Genomic DNA, 9801 nt, shown 5'->3' with positions numbered 1-9801 from the left:
TGTCATTCAGGACCTAATTGGGCTCTCTTAAATTTCATTCTATTCCTACTTGTCATGTTTCTGGACCCCTGAGAAATTTCTTGCCATGTGTGTTCAGGAACAGAGCATTTTGATGCTGTAGATATTTTGATCTTTAGAGCACAAAGAAGAAGATTTTGGTCACAGGCACAGTAGACATCTTCACACGCTCTTTGATCCTGTATGACATCCCTGAACCTTGCCCTTGCTTTTAATTTATCTTTACTTTTTAAAATATACATGAATATTTTCATAATTGATTCTTACTTTTCAAAATATACATGAATATTCCATAAAATATATGTAAATAATATAATATATATTATGTGAATATTATAATATATAAATATATATATGTATTATACACATATTATACATATGTATATATTTACATATATATATATAAGTAAGAGTCAAGAGAATAGTATAATGGACTCCCATGAGCCTGTCGTCCAGCTTCCATGATGATCAACATCCCATCATCGAGTACACATGCATATTTTTTTCTGTAATATTTTATAGTGAATCCTGTTCACCATATCATTTCACCTATAAATACATTTTTGTGTTTCTTTAACAGATAAAGAATTCAAAAGAAACTATAGCACACATGCAGTGAAGTGAACAATGATTCTTTAATATCTAATAATCCATGTTCAGTTTTCCTCCATTCCCTCAAAATTTTTTTCAGTTGAAATTTTCAAATCACAAGCCATAAAACATCTTCACATTGAATATGATAGCTATGTCTCTTAAGTTTTTTTAATTCCTAGAAGTCACATACTTTTAATTTTTTTGAATTACACCAAAAAAATACCAGAAGTGCACACATTAAGTGATCAATGAATGTTTAAAAATGAACAGCCCATGTGACTACTACTTAGATAAAGATATAGAACATTACTAACACCTAGACATTTTCCAGTCATTACATGTACACCTGCGTTCCAACATAGCCATTGTTCTATTATCATAGATTGATCTTGCCCATTTTTTCACATTATATAAATGCAATCATACAACATGTCATATTTTTGGTCTGGCTACTTTTGGGGAAATTCAACCACTTTTTAAAAAATCAATTTACTGAGATATAATTTGTATATAATTAACTGTACCCATTTATAGTGTGTATAGTTCAATGGATTTTAAAAGAAGTATGCACCCATGAAACTACCTATGCCATCAAGATATGGAGCATTTCTGTTGCCATGAAAAGTTTACTCATGTCAGATTGCAGTTATTCCCTCCCACTGGACCCAGCTTTCAGGCAACAATTGATTTGTTTACTATCATCAGAGATTATTTTTCATTTTCTAGAATGTTTAATAATTGAATCATACAATATATACTCTTTTATGTCTGGTTTCATTGACCATAATGATTTGGAAAGTCATGTAGGTGTTTGCAAGTATTAGTAGTTTGTTTCCTTTTATCACTCATTGGTATTCCATTATATGGGCATTTTACATTTTGTGTTATTCATTCATTCATTCTGTGCATGCATTTGTTACTGTTTACTTAAACGTTGTTTACAGATTTGGATTATTTTGCATGAAACTGCTTTCATTTGCATGAAACTGCTTTCATTCAATATTCATTTATTGAATGAATATTTGTGCACAAATATTTGTGTGGACATACTTTCATTTCTCTGGATAAATAAAAACTTTACAGTGAAATGCCTGAGTCATATATTATGGATATTTGTAAAATTTTAAAGAAACTAACAGTTTTTCTAAAGTGGTTGTACCTTTTTTTTTAAATTCACACTATCCCTTTATGAGCATTCCAATTGCTCTACATTCTTGCAAACCTTTGGCAAGGTCACTCTTTTAAATTTTAATTGTTCTAATGGGTGTGTATAGTTATCTCTTTGTGGTTTTGGTTTGTGATTCTTGATGATATTGAACACCTCTTCATGTAGTTATTTGCCATTGATATAATTTCTTTTGTCCAATGTTTTCAAATATCTGGCTTTGTTTTCTCCTTTTTTGTTGAGTTGCAGGAGTTCTTTATGTATTCTGGATACAAGTCCTTTCTCACATATGTATATTGCAGATATTTTCTTCTGTTGCAGGGCAGTGACTTTTAAAATGCAGAAGTTTTAAATGTTGGTCTATTATGTTTTTTGATCCTTTCTAAGGAATCTGAGTCTACTCCAAATATACAAATATTTTTTCCCATGATTTCTTCTAAATGTGTGGTCTATGATCTATTTTGAGGTAATATTTGTATATGGTATAAGGTAAGAGTCAGTATTCTTTCCTCTGGCCTTCCCCCCAGTATGAATATCTAGTTCTAGCACTATTTACCAAAAATATTCTATTCCTTCATTGAATTGCCCTGACATCTTTGTCAAAAATCGATTAACCATTTATGTGTGGGTCTATTTCTAGACTATCCATCTGTTTACTTGATTAATTTATCTCTTCTTTCATTAATAACACACAGTTTTGGTTAGTGTGGCTTTATAGTCAGTCTTAAAATCAAGTAGTTTGAGTTCTCCAATTCTGTACTTATGTATTAAAATTGCCTTTGTCTGTTTTAGTTCATTTGCATTTCATATAAATTATAATCAGTTTGTCAGTTTCTACAAAAAGTCATGTGGTTTTGATTGGAATTGCATTGAATCTTTAGATTGAATTGTGAGAGAAATGCCATTTTGACAATATTGAATCTTTCAATCTCGAATATACTAAATCTTACCATTTATTTAGTTCTATAATTTCTTTTTACAATGTTTTGTAGATTTTAGTGCAAAGGTCTTACATGGATTTCATGTTTTGGAGTGGCATAGTAATGGAATTATACTTTTAGTTTTATTTTCTAATTATTCATTGCTTATGTTAGAAATAGTATTGGTTTCTGTATGTTGCCTTCATTACCTTTGACTTGTTAAATTCATTTATTAGTTCTCTTAGTCTTTTTGCAGTTGTTTAAGCTTTTCTACACACATGATCATGTCATCCATAAAGAAAGACAGTTTAACATTCTTTCTGATGTTTACTTAAAGTTTGTCTTTTGTGATTTATTTTATTAATCCAGTCTGACAGTCTGTCTCTTAAGTTCTTATTTTGGTTTTAGGAAACCTATAATACATTCATTTGCCACCTATACTGTCTCCTCTTCTGTGTTATTGTTGCTGTGTAATGCAATCCCACCCCAAGACATTTTTACTTTAAACGATCTTATTTATTTAGCACTTCCCCACATATTTACCCCAATCTGGTACTCTTCACTGCATTCCACATTCTGTGCTTTCATCTGGGAATGTTTTCTTCTGCCTGAATAATTCCCTCTAGTTCCTGTTAGTATTTTCTTTCATGTAGATTTTATTATCTTCTTTCAGAGAGATGTTAATTTTCTGTCAGGTGGATGCGGTATGAACGGGTCATGTTGATCTAATCAACAAATGAGATTTTTTTTTTTTTTCGAGGTTGTGACTGGTTTATTTCCCATTTGTTCTAACAATTCAAGTCCTCAGAGTTTCTTAGCTGAGTGTCTGGGATGTTTACCGTGGTCCTTTGTCCTTAGCAGGTTCTAAATTCCAGTGTTTGTCTTCCAATCATTTCTGGATTGACAAAATTATTCCTAAGCTATTTAGTCTCTTAGCAACTGATTTTTGCTCAGCTTCCCCCCCCCCCCCCCACTCCACACATTTGTAGCTTAGGGATGTGCACATATCTGGAGGGGATATTTGAATTGGGAATTTTGAGGTCACTTCTCTGTGGTCCCCCTTTCTCAGAAATCTTAGCCCCTCAAGTCCTAGCTGCTGCTTCTATAGCCCTTAACTTCAAGTTTTATCTCTTCAACACAGAGAAGCTGCTGCAAGCTATAGGTTGCTGCTTTCTACTTGGTGAATATCCCCACAGTGCAAATTAACAGATGCCCTTAGGATAAAAAAGCTGCTGTAAATATAGGGCTGACTTTAATGAGCTTTCATTTCCTGCTTAAATCCTGGTTGCCTTGGTGGTTCTCCAATGCTTTCAAACAGTCTTATTTTTTATTCCATGCATCATTATGATTGTTTTCTGCTGGAGGATTAGTCTGATATAAGTTGCTCCTTCAGAGCCAGAAACATAACTCTTCCTTCCAGCCATGGTTTAAGAAAGGCACCTTCCACCACCATTTTTAAAGATGCCATTTGTTGAAAAAAAAAATAGGCCCTTTTTTCTCCATTTTTTCTCCTACATTTTGGATTGCTAATTATTTCCTTCTGATGCCATTGTTTGAATGTTTCTTTATTGCTCATATTTGTAATAGATATTTAGTTATATTTAGAGGTTGTTAGGTAGTAACATATCATAGGGGACACTGTATCTCCTACTGCATCACACCATGAGCCATAAAATACAGTGGTTCCCAAACTTGGCTTCACATTGGAATCATCCAACAAATGTTTAAATAAAGGGGAGAAAAAAAACCTGATGCTTGATTACTATCCCAGACATTATGGTTTAATTGATATGGAATGTGACCTGAACATTGGGATTTTTAAGAGCTGCCCCTGCCTCCTTCCCTGGCCAAGTGATGTTAATGTGCTTCAAAGTTTGGGAAACACTGATGTAATGTCTGGTCATTCCACTTTTAGTTAGTTTATGATTGACTTATAGATTCAGGTGTTGTTAGTCTGATCCCTTCAATATCAAGTTCCCTATCAAGCTTTAAGCTAATGTTTTAGGAGCCATATATGGTGGTTGCCTAGAACCATTATTTCATTAAGAGTTGCAGATGGTGATTTTCTAATGGTCATTCCTCATGCTCATATTAATGTGGTTCCTTTATATGGAACTTTTGATTCCTAAATGTGGTCCATACAGGAAAGTTAGGGTAGATGTTTAGCCATTTTCCTTTATTTATATATTTTCTGAATTGTGAGTTGGTACCCTAACAACTTCTAAAGGTGACCAATGATTATTTTTCATACCATTATGAACTCATGGATTTTTATGCATTAGATCTGTTTCATTCTACCACCTTCAAAGTTCTTTTAATGTTGAAATTGATTGATCTTTGGTCAGTAGGAGCCCCTTTCAAGTTGGCTCCGTCCTTTTGACATGACTCTAGTAGGCTTTGATAGCTTCCTATGACAAACTTTCCTCATTCATCGTGTCCATTTCCTGTGTCAGATCTGCAATCTGCCATTTCTTCAAGAATCCCTGGTTTCTTTCAGTGAAAGGAAGTACTGAAGAGACCAAAATAGAGGAATTAAGTACAACCTTCTCCTTAACCCTCAGCCTTTTCCTCCTTTCTCCCAGTTTATTTGGCCAAGATTCATAATAACAACATTCTTATTATTCCTGTTCTATCACATATTGCATGTGTGTCTTAGGGTACTTTACTTCCCTGTGCCTATGATCTCATCTGTAAAGTGGGGATAATAATTGAAATAACTCCGGCATAATTCTTGCAATTGGTTTTTTAATGGAGGGCCAACAGGATCACTCAGTGGGGGTTGCAGTAGTAGTAGTAGTGATATAGCCATAATGGTAGTAGTGATGGTGGCAGTTCCTTTTTTCTACCAATTATTATGTGCCTACCATGTATAAGCATTGGGCATAGGCAATAGGAATAATGGGAGGAGGAGGAAGAGGCCTCATACCAGTAGTAGTCTTTTATTTGTTTCAATAAGTAATTATGTGCAAGGTACCACGCTGGGCACTAGGGATGCAATGAGAGTTAAGACAGGTATAGTCATTGTCTTCCAGGAGAAGGACAAAAAACAAGTAAACTGGCAAATAAAAATTATTATTATTGATCCAAATTATTCCCTTAGACATTTCTCCAGGTTGAGGACTAAACTTCCAAATAGTTTCATGCCACCATCACAATGACTGCCTCACAGTGGTGCTATCAAAACAGCCATATTGAAATGTCTTCTGTCCAAGTGTCCCATTCATATTGCTGAGTCACTGCATTTTTTTCCTAAGTGCCTTTCCCCTGATGAGAATGATTTTTAATGAAGGGAGTCGCTGGCCATGGTTCAGAGGATCGAAACTGGGCCTTCCTTCTTCTTTTCTTTCCCTGGTGCTGCCCGGATTCCCAGGGAGCAACTGACTCATTCCCAAGCAACTCCTCCCCTCCTTGAAATGGAAAAGTGCTCTTCCCCTGGGCCTTGCCTCACAGGAGTGGAAAGGTGCCATCAAAGGGGGAGTTTGTACAGAACCCCGAAGTGGGAAGCCACTTGGCTCTCTCTTTCACTTCAGAGTGAAAATGAGGTCACAGGATGTCCCCTTCCGTGAACAACTGAATAAAAGACCAAGGGAAAACCTCCTCGTGGCCTACAGCTAAAAGTGTTCTCATACTGTGAAGGAGTCACTTTTTGGCTCTTTGTGCAGTGGCCAAAAGACTGTCTCAGCAGGGTAGGAGTGCGGGAAGCCAGCAAGGTGAGATCCCTTATTCTCCTCTCATACTTAGGGAGATGCTTACTTTCTCCACCTGGAGAGAGTCTCTTCAGTAGAAAAGGAATAACATAGATTTTTCAGCTTCTCGTCATTCCTGGTCCTTTGCTTCTTTTCTGACTGAATTACAATTGCCCAGACTTCTGCCTCCTCTTGGTAAGTAGACCAATACATAGGAATTAATCCAACTACCTATTGTGGCCAGCAGACTGTTTTAGCTGTAAGAGGTGCCCTACATCTGGTCTTTACCCTCAAAGATCTTGTTGTTCAGAGCAGAGGTAAAATTTGTTTATTCCACAAATCTTAACTGATTCTGCACAGGATTCCAGGACCAAAACAAAAACCCCAAAGTATTTGCAATCTGTCCCCTTAAAGTTTACAAACCGTCCCCTTGGGTATTTTACCCTAAGGCATGCCCTTCCATGGTATTATGGTCCTAAGTATAGGTTTTGTGTTAGGAGGCCTTGAGCTCAAATTCTGCCTTTGCAGATTACTCTGCAATCCTAGACAAGTTGCTTTACTCCTCTGAACTTTAGTCTTTTATCTGTCGCAAGAAAATGCTAAGTGTCAGTCAGATACCATACATTTATGGAGTGTCTGTGATGTTCCAGGAACTTCCTCCTTAGGTACAAGGGATGGAGTCCGGTAACAAACATACACAAAAATAAATGAGATGGTTTCAAATCTTGTTAAAATCATAAAGATAGATAGATAGAGCAGGGTAGCTGTGGAGGGAGTGAGTAGCTGTGGAAGTGGTTGTGTGTAAAAAAAAAAAAGTTCAAGAAGGAGGGGGTGGCCAATTGTCAAATGCTGCTAAGTGGTTAAATGAAGAGAGACCTGAAATTGGCCCCTGGCTTTGGCAAGAGGTGGTTTGTTGATGACTTGTACTAGGGACATGCTATGAGTAGCCTTGAGTCTTTATATATTCATAATAAAGGGAGCATACATGGTGATTCTGGCTTTTTAAAGAATCTAAAGTGATGCTTTAAAGGAAATGGATCCTATAGTCAGGCTGAATGTAAGAACATTTGTAAAGAATTTTGAATTTCCGACAATAAATCAATCGCATTACAGATAATAGGGGGAGACTAATGGCTGGCTACTAACTACTTTTTTAGGTTGTATTACTAAACTCTGCCGCAGCTTACCCAAATTGTCTTTCTCTTGGGGTGCCATTAAAACCATTTTTTTAAATTAAAATCTTGTTATGACTGAGAGCACAAAAATGACCAAGTCAGAACAAATCCCGATGACTTTTAAACATACATCAAAGCCAATGTTTACAAGCAGCATTTAGGGCTAATTAGGATGGCCCACTCTGGGTTTCTGGCACAGAGACGTGTGCTACTGAAATTCTTTTCCCCTTTTCCATTCATCACAGAGATGTTTTCATCTTGTTGCTCATCTGCAGCCATCAGAGGAAACTCTGGCCACACAGCGCGGCCTCACTGGGAAGAAAAAGCCAGTGTCGTTTCCCTGGGATAGGATGGGGAAAAAAGCAGCCAACTCCTATTGATTCCCATTTCTCAGACAGAGTGATGCCTTTAACACTGTGTAATGAAAGTTTTTATATGTGAGAGGGATTACCAACTTCGGGCTGTTATTGTCCTTTGATGTGCCCCAGAAATATTACAGTAGAAGTTATTAAAGAATAAATTGTGGACACAGACTGCTTTGCCCAAGCCACTTGTCGCTTTGGCCCTGGTCGATTTATGTGGCAGCAAATTTTCCCCTCCTCCTCCTCCTCCTCCTCCTCCTTCTCAAATTTGTTAGCTTTTGGAAATGTTTCTCTGTTTTGGGTTTTGTTTGTAGAGAGAGCTGTGAGAGTAGATTGACAACATTTATCAGTTCAGAAAATGAGTGAAGCCTTGAAAATTAGTAACTGTACCAACCCATTTGTGTAGAACGTGCACATCTCCTCACAACCCCCAACGTCAGCTTTTGCCCATTTTACAGGTGAGGAAAGTGAAGCTCAGAGAAGTCAGGACTTGGCCAATGTCACAATACTAATTGGATGCCCAGTGGACGGGATGAAATCGGCTCACACTACTTGGAGTCTGGTATTTCCACTTAGAGCACAGCTGTCTCTGTGTCCACCCGGAGGAAGGTTAAAATTGTTTAAAGCCTGGAAAGTGATGAAATATGAGGAAATCATGTGCTGGGAGACCAAGCATTCCCCAGCTTCCCACTGAACCGGAAATTGTTGGGGCACCACTCTGGGCCCGAAACCTTTCCCTGGCAGCTGGGCTTGGTGTCCTCAGAGGCGTGCTGTGGCTCGTGGTGAAATCGTGCAGATGGAGACGGGACCGTGTTCAGGTGTGGGCTCATGGTTTCCCCTCGCTTACTCCCAAAAGCTGCATGACTGTGTTCCTGGGGAAGCTGAAGGTTTGTCAGGGGTCAGCTAGCATTTCTGAGTAGCTCTCCAGAACGCGAGGAGCGTACATCTCCCTTTCCCAAGTGATGGCAGACATAGTTACTGCAAAATAGCTCAAAAGATTTTTCTAAATTTGGATTGCTTTATCTGGCAACTTTTAGTAATCTGAAGGACATGACCCAATTCCGTCTTTCTTATAATTCTGTTTTGATCCTTGATTATATAGTTTCTCAGGTCAAGAGGGTTGCAAGTATGTAAATATTACTTCTTTATACTTAAGTACAATTATTATTAATTGTATTTTTTTAATGTCTTATTTATTTTTGAGAGAGAGAGACAGAGTACAAGCAGGGGAGGGGCAGAGAGAGAGGGAGACACAGGATCCGAACCAGGCTCCAGGCTCTGAGCTGTCAGCACACAACCTGACATGGGGCTCGAACTTGTGAACTGCGAGATCATGACCTGAGCCACCCAGGCGCCACTATTAATTGTATTTCTAATGGTAACTAATGTTGATTATGTGCTAACTGTGGGGCTAGGTATTATGCTAACAGCTTTACATACATCATGAGATGTAATAGTTCTGTGATATGGCATCTTTTATTATTTTTCTTATACAGATAGAGAAACTGAGACTCAAGGAGGTTAAGTAATTTGCCCAGAGTATACAGCTAGTTAATGATGTGATCTGGATGTGGAGTCAGGTGGTATGACTCCTACCTCATGTTCCTAACCACCATGCCTACCACCCTGCCATCTTAGTGCAGGTTAATAAGTTATCTGTGAGGATATTTTGAGCACATTTTCTTCCTATGAGTTAAAGCCATTTTATTTATTTATTTTATTCCTGGAGATTGATTTTCATTTTAGGTTTGTGTTAATCTACATTTGGCATTTTCCAGAGGAGGCAACGAAACCTCAGAGAACTAGAATGTCAGCACAATGGCCAGGTCTTTGTACCCACTCCATCTTTCTTCTCTTCTATTTTGCTCGCAGGACATCCAC

At 37.5% G+C, this 9801-nt stretch overlaps 1 protein-coding gene across 8 annotated transcripts in view; it reads left to right on the top strand.

Annotated features, from left to right (window-relative positions):
- FHIT (fragile histidine triad diadenosine triphosphatase) overlaps window positions 1-9801 on the top strand; it is a 1426527-nt gene that overhangs the window by 538040 nt on the left and 878686 nt on the right. Inside the window, exon 1 of one of the 8 annotated variants that reach the window (XM_047850995.1) lies at window positions 6388-6407. The exons of the other annotated variants lie outside the window; for them this stretch is intronic. The gene's annotated coding sequence lies outside the window, so the exon portion shown is untranslated. Of the gene's footprint in view, window positions 1-6387; window positions 6408-9801 lie in introns of those variants that run through there. 8 annotated transcript variants of the gene reach the window in all.

The sequence above is a fragment of the Prionailurus viverrinus genome, chromosome A2, assembly GCF_022837055.1.
Source record: "Prionailurus viverrinus isolate Anna chromosome A2, UM_Priviv_1.0, whole genome shotgun sequence".
Classification (NCBI taxonomy): Eukaryota; Metazoa; Chordata; class Mammalia; order Carnivora; family Felidae; genus Prionailurus; species Prionailurus viverrinus.
The sequence above is the reverse complement of the archived record's forward strand: the minus strand, read 5'-3'. Positions and strand labels throughout refer to the sequence as shown.